This window comes from Electrona antarctica (genome assembly GCF_951216825.1).
Source record: "Electrona antarctica genome assembly, chromosome: 18".
Lineage (NCBI taxonomy): Eukaryota > Metazoa > Chordata > Actinopteri > Myctophiformes > Myctophidae > Electrona > Electrona antarctica.
The window spans coordinates 16214711-16227506 of NC_136799.1; the positions used below are offsets into that span (position 1 = coordinate 16214711).

The 12796-nt window shown below is 42.9% G+C and overlaps 1 protein-coding gene across 2 annotated transcripts in view; it reads left to right on the forward strand.

Annotated features, from left to right (window-relative positions):
- esr2b (estrogen receptor 2b) overlaps positions 1 to 12796 on the forward strand; it is a 151649-nt gene that overhangs the window by 38112 nt on the left and 100741 nt on the right. The window contains exon 3 of one of the 2 annotated variants that reach the window (XM_079527190.1): positions 1552 to 1660. The gene's annotated coding sequence lies outside the window, so the exon portion shown is untranslated. Of the gene's footprint in view, positions 1 to 1489; positions 1661 to 12796 lie in introns of those variants that run through there. The other variant, XM_079527189.1, reaches the window with a different exon arrangement.

Sequence of the window (12796 nt, forward strand, 5' to 3'; positions counted from 1 at the left end):
TTTGTAATCACAAAATGCACATATGACAAATAACTTAAAACTTAAACTTAAAAGAAATACTGACACATTTTCTTTAATATTGTTTTCTTTCCAAAACAAAAAGAAAATAGTCAAAATAGAGTTTTTGAAATGGCATGGACATTTTTCCAACATGGAAACGATTGACGATTATGCAAAAATAATTGCGATTAGCTCAAATAATTGCGATTAGGCTATTATGTAATAATTGTGACAGGCCTAAGCACGGCAAGGACTCAGGGGAGTGTGGTGCTCGCTGTCGAGTTGTTCGGATATCATTATGCGGTTGTCCAGAATCTTACCGATATATCCATATGGCATAGATCTCCAGTTGTCCGCTGATCCAACCGATATGCCCATATGCATGCCCATATATCTCCTTTGATGGGCATTTAAAGCTGCTATAAGCAACAATATGTCAACATTTGAATTACTTTTTTTGGTATTACAAAAAATGTAGTGTCTGTGACACATCTAGGGGCTGCAATCTGCCTTCAAAGATCTTCCTAGAAGCTTTGTCATTGGTCGATTTGCCTGTCTGCGCCATTGCGACTGGGTTTCTTTTTTGACATATTGCTTATAGCAGCTTTAATGGGACAAGAACTGACAGATGCCCTTTTATGCCCATATATGGCCACAAAGGTGGGACAGACAGGCTGGTACAATGGGTACTCAAAAACATAACAAAACCACTCTGACATATCGGTCGGAAGGGCGGTTGCACATACTGTAGGTGTGAGGGCCGCGTAGCAGCCCGCCCAGAACCTCTAGTAATAATGAAGCAGCAGGCCATACTTGAGTAATTCAGGAAATTACATTCGCCCTCACGGAATGTTTTAGCTGGTTTGGGGATTCAAACAGACAACCTTCCGGTCACAAGCACGCATCAAATAATAATCAAAGGAAGAGGTCATGCCAGGTTAAGTCACGAGACTTGGCGCAGTGTAACTGAATCTGCTGCTCTGCAAGTCAGCTCTGCTCTTATTAGGATGGGAGGCACCAGCTGTTTGTGTGTTTGTATCTCTGGTTGGCCGGGCGGACACATGAATAGAGCACTTTAATTCCGTTTGGCTGCAAACACACTGCAGAGCACAGCAGTACACTTGTCTGCAAACACAAGCACGCAATCACATGATTACACACGAAGTACTGTACACACAAACACATGTACATGACACAGGTGCATACGTGCATGCGTGCGCGCACACACACACACACACACACACACACACACACACACACACACACACACACACACACACACACACACACACACACACACACACACACACACACGTTCACCTCCCATGCCCTGTCTTGATCCGACACGCGTTCTTCTGATCCTACGTGCATCCCGATCTCCCCTCAGTCAACAACCATATAGGCACCCATGCATTCAACTCGAATGCCATCCCCACCCCACATGCGCGCGCGCACCAACACGCTCTCAACAACAAACCACACACACACGCACATAGACACAGTACATTTGGCTGCATCATGGTAACGGTGTGTGTTTTCCCTTGGTCTCAGCTCCCTGCTCCAGTGGACTGCATGATCGCCACACCCTCCGGGGCTCCTATCACTGCTGATGAGGACGCTGAGGAGCAGGCCGTCAGCGAGGGCTGGATGGATCCTCCTGGTTAGTGAGTACCTGTGAGCATGTCACCACTCGCTGACCTGACTTCATGAGTCAGCTATTCATTCCTAATCGTCTGTACCACGTCTGCACTGCATGTGCAAAAAGATGATTCGTTACTAGGCATTTCTGCTTTAATTGAGCTTCTTTAGATACGGATGAGAAGAATGTACTTATGAATGTACTTAACACTTTAATTGCCCAGGGTTATTTAATCCATTACATTATAGCGCCCATTCGATTTATAAACACGGACCCCTTTTCCGGACGGACCATATGTTGTTGTGAATGTGTGTGTAGCAGCTAACAATAGCCACACCACTCTAGAGTCGATCGACGGGAGGTAAGAATAAATCTATCGCGACTGGACCGCGGAGCGCCGTCTAACACAGGATCTTTATTTCATGATTTAGATCGTGAGTTATTAATGTTTTAAGATTTTCGTTTTCATCAGCTAAACAGGGGAGGGAGTTTTTCGATGATGTCTCATTCTTGCGCAACATTTTGGATTGCCCAACAGGCGCTTCTAGGCTGTGGAGCCATGCGATCCGTTCTCATATCAATAAACTTCGTCTTTTGGACAATACTTCGTCCTGGGCGTCAGCGTTACTAATAGAAAGGACAAAGAACTTCGTCCTGGGAGTTGGGAGTGTTAACACAATCAGCGCCGGGATTTCTTTCAAAATAGCAGCTCGGGGTGCTGTGCAGATATGGCAGCTTTTACTCTGAAAGCCCCCCCCCCCTTCTGTTCCGTATAAAAACCGGGAGGAATAATGTTGTTTGCTTACCTCGCTATGATTTCGATAAAGTCGCTGAATAATCTCTCGCGTTCATATTTTGAACGAGAGGCATGGTCAAAACCACGGAGAGCTCCCTAGATTAGGAGATACGAGGCATTCTTTCTGAGCCGTAAACAGGGAAGTGAACGCCAACGCGCATGCGCAAACAGCAAGGAGTATGGTGCAGAAGGAGTTGCCAACCCCCCAAAAAAAAAGAAAAAATCTGAATATTTTTCTCTCGTTTGATATCAATGAAAATGTGCTAGGACGTGTGTACACGTCCTCACAATCCGTCGGTTGGATTAGCTATGACATTTCCACACATCCTACGGTCTAAATGTAATGATGTCATCTGAGTCTTGGACTAGTGATGTTCCCACATGTAATCTTTTTTAAGGAAGGTATTCTGCTTTATTTTGACTAGACCAACACCAGTATGTCTGGAGATCTGAGTATCCATTTGTCCATATATTGAGATCTGTTGCAGGGTTACTTACGGGGGTATTCAATTATCTAAAAGTCCATTAAGACGCTGTAGACAGGGGTTCAATGGAACCTACGACATGGTAATTTATTGTATACAAGGGAACATTCCCTTCATGATATGAATATGAACAGCAAATGAGTTATATTCGCTCCACATTAGTTTGTTGGTAGGGGCGCCTGTGGGTCAGCACAGATGTCTGTCCTTTGAGAATTATGACGTGTCTCTACTTTTCTGCCCACCATATAGAACTCTCTATGCCTGCTTGTGACCTTGCTATGCACAGCGAGTGTGCACACTCTTTTAAGTAATGGTTGATGCTCTTAAAGGTCTACTTTTTACCATCAGATCCCTGATCTCGGTCGGCTCGGCGACAGGCGACACACTCCCTTGGGTCCTCTGCGATACACTGGCAGAGTTGGCAAAATATGCTTGCTGGCAAGTAAAACTCATAGGTTAGCGAAAAGCAAGTCGACAGTGTGGGCTTTGGGGGAAAAAGTCGCCCAAATAGTCTTTGTAGTATCTCTGTAGTGAGTGTCCTTGTATTGTGTGTCTTTTAGTTGTTTCTGTTGTGGTGGACCCATGTGTCTACAATAATAATGCTGTTACTTTTCAGAATTCAAAAGTAGCAGATCTACAAGCTCAAAACGCATTGCTTTGTGCCAAGTTTTGAGCTTGTGGATCTGCTACTTTTGATGCTTTTGTGTGATCAAGTAGGGCATTACATTATGAAAAAAGTTTAAAACGTTAACAGTTAAAATATGGAGAGAAGAGGTTTCTGCCTGACAGCAACAATTTAATAGATCTGCTGTGTATTGAGTTGAGCCAGGACAGCAATGTAGGAGAGGATAACGTGTTCTGTGTGAGAGAGCTGCATTCAAACCTTGTTACGGTGTTTTTATTTTTATGACCGCACGTCAGACTGTTTGACGTGTTTGGACAAAGAGTCCCTCCCTCCTTATCAGAGTATTATGGTACAAGGATGACATCTTCCGAAATTACCTCACCGATCATTTGACAATTTTCACCTGTGTTTCGCAAGTAAATCACCTCTTCAGAGCCTAAATTGAGGTTAACGGCTGATTCTTGCCAGCTGAGACAAGCACAGTTATTCCCCCCCCTCACCCCCCACCCCTCCCCCACATATGGGTGGGGGCCTGTGGTCGGGCTGGATGATCACGCAGCAGGTTTATAGGTGTTGAAAGTCTTGCATGCTGTGAGAGAGAACATCGAAAAGAGCCTGGAAGGATGAATGTGGTTTAGGAATAGAAGGGGAGGGGGTGCTTCTGGTAGATTTGTACTAACCTGAACACGAAAGTGCGCTCACTCGCAGACACTCATGTGTGCCATATTCTTTCGCTCTCTCTCACTCACACACACACACACACACACACACACACACACACACACACACACTCGGAGGGAAATATTGAACGTTTCCCTCCAATGCCATTATTTGACAACTTTAGTTACTTACAATTTCGATAACTAATGCAAAACTAGACTCACAAGTTAGTCTGTCTCTACACTCAACTAGGGATTGAAGACTATCCCCAGCCTTCATTGTTAAAACTGGGCCTAAACAATTGGAGGATAAAAAAGAAACCTGCATTCCAGTCAATTCAGCCAAATCAGCCAAGTCTTTTAAGGCAGTCCTTCATATCGGGGTGGTGATATGAGTTGCTAAAGCAGTGGGCGTAGGTTTGTTGTAGCAACTACCTTGCATTTGTAAGTTTTCAGATGTATTGCTATGAAGAGATCTCTGATCATATGCCAAAACAAGACTAAAACAAATCATGCACAAGGATTTATTACTAATACATTTTTACCCAGTAGCACCACCATTTATTTACCAATTGCCACATTGAAGTCATGAGCATTACTAATCCCGTAATATGATTGTGAACTGCACCGTTCTGCCATACTTTTACGTTTAATGTAAGTAGTATATTTTGATGCCAGTAGTTTTGTACATTTACTCCAGTAAACATTGGAATACTGGACTTCTACTGCTTTTTATGGACGGATAACCCGAAAACACAATGCCTCCGGCAACTGGCCGTCTGTCATAAAAATCTGATAACTTTTTCCACTGCAAGCAGCCCCCCCATGCACATTAAACTCCCACACCCACACCTACTGTATACGACGCAGTGTGGGTCTGTAAATAGCTCCATGTCTCGGTGTATGCTGTAGTGTTAAGTGTCCTGGCTCTCACAGCTGATTGTGTGGCCCAGAGTGAAGCCTGATTTATACTTGGTCGTACAAAAACTAATTTGTTAAAATAAGTGTTAAATTGCTTGATATTCCCATAGCAATCAATGCTATAGACTATAGAGTGTGCAGGCCAATATTCAGCTACAAGATAACTCAAAACAAGTGAAATTGGAATTGCACAAACTTTCCTGATTTGAGGAAATGTGTAACCCACCTGAAAATGTATTTCTCTATACAGCAATGATTACTGTAGGAATACAGAGCTTTAACCTTTTACCAATAAACCTTTGGGCTCCATCTTGTGCCATGCTTTATCCGCAAGTAATAAACATTTTCTGTGAATTACGCATTTAGGAGCTTCCACTATGCGTAAACGTTATCTTGTGGCCACACAACCCACTATTCATTTTGCCGACTCCTATATTTGGATTTCCCGAAATTTCGTTTTCGCTTGATACCGTTTTGTAGAGAGGCAATAGACCTGCAAACTATATACCAAATGAAAGACCGAACTGCATATATTACATAGCACTTTGATTTTTTTTAAATGGTCCACAACTGAGCGAGTTGTGACTTACTGAAATGATGAGTGTTCTGGGTGCATCCTCATGATGTGCGTGGTGGAAAAAAAGAAAAGAACGAGAGAGGCTGTGTTGGAGCTTCTGGACACAAAACAACCTGGCCTCTGTATCAAATATAAATAGGCTATATTTCAAGGCTAGCGACGTGTGTCGCTCTTCCATGGCCATAATGTTCCATGGGCATAATGTTAAATGGATAATGGATCTCTTAAAGGCAATGGCAGGTGGCTCGGTGATTGGTTTAATCATTGTAACGCCCAAACCACACCTACGCATAATGTAAGGGGTAACGGAGGTGTTTTAGGGACTGCGGCACAAGAGAGCAAAATGTTACGGGCCACACCTCTCACACAATACTAAATCCCCAAATTAAGGAAAAAGGGCCCCTGACGCAAGATGGAGCCCACTGTTTGAACCAAAAACATATACCGGTAACTTACAACACCTTTAATATGTGTAAGTGTAACGCATGCAGAGCTATTTTTGGCTGTTTGTGTCTTTATGGCCAAATGCATTGTATCCCCTTTATTTCTTTATTTCTAACTATTTGTCAGTGTGTGTGAACAGGATTTTATGCTTTTTTTTATCTGGTTGAGGGGTGTGATATTATAACCTACAATCCTACATAATGTATATGTATACCAACATCAGCCAAAGAACAATAGCACAACAGTCTCATACAGTAGCTTGATTCCTCGCACGCACGCACGCACGCACGCACACACACACAACAACTGACGGAAAATGCACGATATCATTCCATAGTAAACACCCACTCAGACATTTCTTGGTATCTCACCTGCTCATATCAGCAGTCACATTTTTGCTTCTATCGCTTTGACTGCATGTTTTATCACTGTCCAAATAAACTAAACTAAACTGTGTGTGTGCCCTGTAAGTGCAGTTAGGTCAATATTTTCTGAAAATAATAAATGTTTGGACTTTCCTACTAGGCCTATAGACCTTAATTATTTTCTATAACTTACATGTTTATGATGTTTACTGTGGATTTATGGAATGAAGATTTAAAGATGGAGTGCCACAATTTTTGTATTTTTCCAGTTTTTCATGTGTCTATGAGGTGACAGTACTTCATTAGACACCCTGGAGTCGTTTTTATGTGCAATGGTGTATTAACTTTGTATTTAGGGTTTCTTCCTGGAGGCTGAACCCTTGACAGTCAAACGGGCCAATGAAATAAACAGTAATATAGTGACATCACATTATCAGCCCCTCCCCTAACCCCTCCTCCTTTATCATACAACTACAGCTGTGGGTGCGGCTTCAGTTCAGGTGGATCACCACCCATCACCACCCACCAGGCAACCAGGCATACTTAATGAACTGGTGGGAGTGCCCACATAAAAACAACATTTTAACAAAAAAAATAATTATACCTCCTTATATAACAAGAAGACCTGGTGATCATGTTTTAGGGTGGGAAAAAATCACGGCACTCCATCTTTAAGGTAAAAATGATTTCTGAAATGTAAGAATAATTTTCACTTTCCACCACACCACTGTCTGGTCCAACGTTTTACCTACTTTCTTTTCTCCGGAAGGGAAATCTTGTCTATGAGATTTTTCTCTTCTTTTCTGCTGGTGGAAAAGCAATCCCTTTCTGGCCAAAAAGTGCATTTTATTCCTGATGGTGGGGGGCTCATAGTGCGTCCACTAAGAAAAGTAGGCTTTCTAATTACACAAACCACCTTTTGTATTGGTGAGTAGGTAAAACGTTTTTTATATTTCCGCTACAGAGGAGAGGCTGGTCTGCATAGAAGCAAAGAGTGGCAGAGCCTTAATGCAACGGTAGCAAAGGGCATTAGGGCTATGGACCAGAGCTAGATCACGATATTTATTTTATTTTTTATTTTATTTTTTAAATGGTGGATGGTGGAGTTCACACCACAACTATAAAGACGGCAGTGCTGAACGTTCTAGTTATATTGCTTGGTGTGTGGACGGACGGCACTTTACTGTCTGTAACTGGTACTGTCCTCCTGCTGAGACAAGGCTCTGGACCTCACTCTGCACTGGTATTCCAGTCTTTTCATCTTCCCCTGTTCTCACGCTTGTCAAAACTTCCTGCTTACGCCCAGCTGAGCAGCCAGGCAGAGACCACACCCACCATCTCTCTTTCCCTCTCCCTCTCTCTCCATTTATCCATCTCCACACATACTGTAGCGCCCCCCCACCTTCACTCATTTGTCTCTGTACAGTATCTCTCTCTTTCTTCTTACATTTTGCAGTTTTACCATAATGTCTCATGTGTATACACTTGTAATTATGGATCGCTTTCTTGTGTTCCTTGTCTGTTGTTGTTTAGGAACGTGTGCTTTTGTACATGATTTGGTGAATAAATACACTTTGGGGGAGGTACCGTAATTAACAGACTGGCAATGGCTGTGAAATCAAGAGAGGAAACCATGAGACTGCAACTATGTCATTGTTTAGCTACATCCGGCATCATCACATTTGTATATGTGTACATGGTTTAGTGACCACATGCACACATTTAGAGTATATATATTTCTATATATAGCATTTCTATGTTTCAACTTGAATGTAGCTATTGAAGGAAACTGCATTATGCAGTATACAAAGTTTGTTTTGTTGGTGAGTGTGGTATGGTTTGACTGATTGAAGACTCATGTAAATGAATAGGAAATGAGTGGTGAAATCTGTGGGGGGAGGACCGTGAGACTGCCACTTACTGTACAGTTTAAGGGAAGCGTGCTAAGCGGTGTACCAATAAAGTTTGAGTGAGGAGAGAGAGTATGGTGAAGTCTGTGGAAACTCTGATTGTGAATGATGTAATTTTTACTCTTCTTTTGTTATCCGTTTTCTTTCATGTTTCATCTTTTCCTGTAACGGAAATGGCATTGTGAGAGTTTCATTTAAAAGTGGTCTATACTAGGCCGCCTACTTATTTTTCACTCTACACGAAATCTCGTTGCCAAAGATATAGCCGAAATACAAGCTTATGAGCGAATGTTTTCCCTACAATTGGGGACACGAGGGTTCATGTGGTTAGATACAGTTGGAGGCCATCGATATTGTCCTTTTCTTTTTGCTGAGGTTTGCGTGATCTGCGCAAAAGGACAGTTAACCCATTTTGGGCGGGAACCCCTTTTGGTGTTTTAAACATTATGTTATAATTTAGCTATTGAAAAATAGCAGATCTACAAGCTCATAGCGCGCCACCGAGTGGCGCGCTACGAGCTTGTAGGTCTGCTATTTTTTTTAAATCGTGAAAATGTAGAAGGATTTTTTCAGGATTTAGAAGGATTTTTAAAAGTTTTGAGGTCAGGCCTAAATGGGTCAAATGATAAGGGACAATATCGGTGGCACCCAACTGTACGTGAATGAGCATTCAAATGAAGTTTGACTGATTGAAGAGAGAGCAGTAGGTCTGCCATTCACTCCCGAGTTGGAAACCCAACAGTGGTGAACTCTGCGGAGGGGGAGAACCGTGAGATCGCAACTTATGTCATCGTTTGTCTGCCTTAGCTTTAATCTGCTTTCTCTGTTTGTCTTCTCCTGTGAGAAACTCCATGAGTCACTGTTATGACCCCTGGTGAAGGTGAATGTGTGTGAGAAAGTCAGCGAGCGAGTGAGCCTTGAGCAAGTAAGTGCATAATAAGATGGCAATCAGTTTAATTCAACTCTCTGAGAGTTTACAGTAGTAAGTAAGTAAGACTATACAAATGGTTCCATTTGTATGCTCTCAGAGTTAACTTGGCACTCAGGATTTTACAGTGCGTCAGATAAATATTTTAGATTTAGAAGATTTATAATACCCATGGCACCCTGTTGGCTCAGCCAATTGGCGGATTTGGCACACATACTGTATGTGTATAACTATGTACTACCTCACAACCTTGTGGGTTTCAGTCTGGTTGATTCTATCCCCTTCTTCCCTGCAAAACTCTGTGCAAATAAAAGCTTTAAATGTCTTAAAATATTATGCGAAATAAAGCAAGTAAACACACAAGAAGAACATACGTGACTGGTGAGTGCTCGACATTAACGTCTTGCCGACGGCGTGAGCGCCACTCAGGACACAGGGCTTGTTTGCTTTATGGGGCCTCTCTTCTCTTTGTTGACCCCTGTGTAGTTGGGAGAGGGTCTTAGGCTATCATTAGCATGACCTTTTTGCCCCTCCTCCCTACTCTTACCACCCAGCCTAGCAGCTGGTCTCGCAGTGCCTCATTAGCTCACGATTCCACCTCGGCTCCACTTTTAACGGCCCTGCCGTCCGCCCTTCAGAAAACGGCTAGCGCACTAACGTTCCCTTATCTCTATAAACGCAACATCAGTGCCCTACTTAACCTTGCCCCCACCTGCCTTGTCTAAACTCCCCCCCCCCCACCCACACACACACACACACACACACACACACACACACACGCACGCACGCACGCACGCACGCACGCACGCACGCACGCACACACACATACACACATACTAAACACACACACTCATGCACAGTTCTCTCTCTCTCTAACCTCTAGTTCTCTCTCTGTCTCTCTCTCTCTCCTTCTCTCTATCTTAATCTTTCTAATGTGTGTGTAAATAAGCCCTGCGCGGTCCATGGTAGATAGCTTTTGTTTCACCATCAAACAGGTCCCTGGGAGCCTGGGAACCTGCTCATTAATTACTGTGTGATTCATGGCCCTGGCTGTGGCTGTGTCTCGTCTCGCCACCGCTCTGTCATTAAGACTTTCCCAGACTCCACTTCCCATCCGTCCATCCCGGTTTCCCTCTATGCAGCTCAATAGCTTACACAGTGCCGATACCAATGTAGCGTGTATAACACACCCAGTGCCACCTAGCCACTTCATGCCATTGCAGTGCTCAATAAAGACACAGTACGTGCACTGCACACAGTATCATTGGGGTTTCACTACGGGCCCTCAAATGCTTGAAAAGCCCTGTGGTGCATACAGAGAATAGCAGATCTACAGTACGATCTACAAGCTCACAACGCATTCTGAGCTTGTAAATCCTATTATCCTGTGCTATTTTAAATGCACGGCAACAAAAATAGCCGGCCTTGCACTAAAGGACGATGTCACAATGTCTGAATAAAACCATGGCAGCATTGCTTGAGTCACGCCAAATGTAGTGTGGCGTGACGCAAGCAATATGCTTATCTGTTATCCCGATCGTTTGGCGTAAGGTGGTATAGTCTGTCTTGTTCTTGCCCTGATGCTTCCGATCGAATCAGTGATCAAATCAAAGTCTCTTACTCTTGGCACATGCTCATGTAAAGTTCAACGAGGAGAATCATGTCAATGACCAATAGATGCGTTCTCTCCAGCGACACACGGGTAAAGTAGATAGATAGGTAGCCTACGTACAGTAGCATGGAGTGGCCAACAACAACATTGATGGATGCTTGTTCCCTTTATTATTTGTGTAGTACCTCTGCTTTAATTTGTCACAAGAAAGAGCACCTTCCTAACTTTCGGTGTGGTTCGATATCATGTGATTAATATGTCAGAAATTTATCAAAATCTAAAGTTAAATAATGTAACATGTATTATGCATTTTACTTGGACACAGCCAAGTTGTATTCTTGAGAACAGTGAGCCTGCAATATCCCCAGTTATTTACTAAATCTTATAGTGACCTTGTAGATCTGGATTTTTTTTAAATTGTTCAAGAAAGAAAATAATTAAAATGGTCACAGTATTGATAGATTTTTTTTGGATATATATATATATATAATTAAATTGTATCCATATTGCGTAGCCCTGCCCTATATACTGTAGATTATGGGCTCTATTTTCGGCCATGCTTATCCCTAAACTACTTTTTGAATAGTTAAAATAGACGACAATATAGCCCTAAAAGTGGAGTTGAGCTGGTACTATGTAGAAATGCACCCCTAGTCTATAGCCTTGCCTCCTGTGTCCCTCTCAGCTCTCTTGTTTGTCTCCTGTCATGTTCTCATAAAAGCAAAGAGATAGTCTAGATACGAATATACACAAAATGTATTGTACATCTTATTACAGTAGTTTAGATCAGAATATACAATTAGGGAGTGAGGAACAATTACGGAGTGTGTAACCCACTAACATGAGTTTTAAATGTGCTTTCTTTTGCCTCATAGCCCTACTTTAAGGGTTTAGGTATCAGCCAGCAAGCAGTTTCAAGTGGTGTGTGTGTGTGTGTGTGTGTGTGTGTGTGTGTGTGTGTGTGTGTGTGTGTGTGTGTGTGTGTGTGTGTGTGTGTGTGTGTGTGTGTGTGTGTGTGTGTGTGTGTGTGTGTGTGTGTGTGTGTGTGTGTGTGTGTGTGTGTGTGTGTGTGTGTGTGTGTGTGTGTGTGTGTGTGTGACTATTAAGGCTTGCGTCTGTCCATCAGGCGAACAGAGGGCCTGCTGTCAGAGGCTCTGGGCAGTGTGACTTATAGCTGCAGTTGTTCACTTGTTACATTGCGCTTGTGTTTGACCAGCTCGTCCACTCTCAACAGGGGACGTGTGTGTGTGCGTCAGAATGAGAGCTTGTTTTTGACTAAATGCATATCATTGCTCTCGGGTAGAATCCTCTCATCTCTATATTGTAACGTTTTGTTAATTATTAACACCCTAATTGTAACAGAAATTGGTAGCAGATCCACAGACAAGCTCAAAACACGGGCTGGCGCGAATCGACTCATTCTGAGCTTGTAGATCTGCTACTTTAGCTATTGTTTTATATGAATCCTGAAAATGTCCAAACAGTTTTGGACATATGAGGTTTCCACCCGACAGAGACGATATGCATATACATACAGATATTACATAGCTGTCCAAAGTATATTTTAACAGACAAAATAATAGTTACAACTTGAGAGCTTATTTCCATTGTCGGCCTTTGAGTGCAAATTTGTATGTAAATGTGTGTGTGTGTGTGTGTGTGTGTGTGTTTCTCCAGCTGCCCAGAACTGTAACTTACTCTATCACGCACGCACGCACGCACGCACGCACGCACACCTCCCCTTTATCCCCTTGTACCCTCTCAGCCCAAACAGTTGCTCTCGTCACTTCACTGAAGTCATGCAGGGGAGAGGTCTGACTGTCTGTCAGTCACAC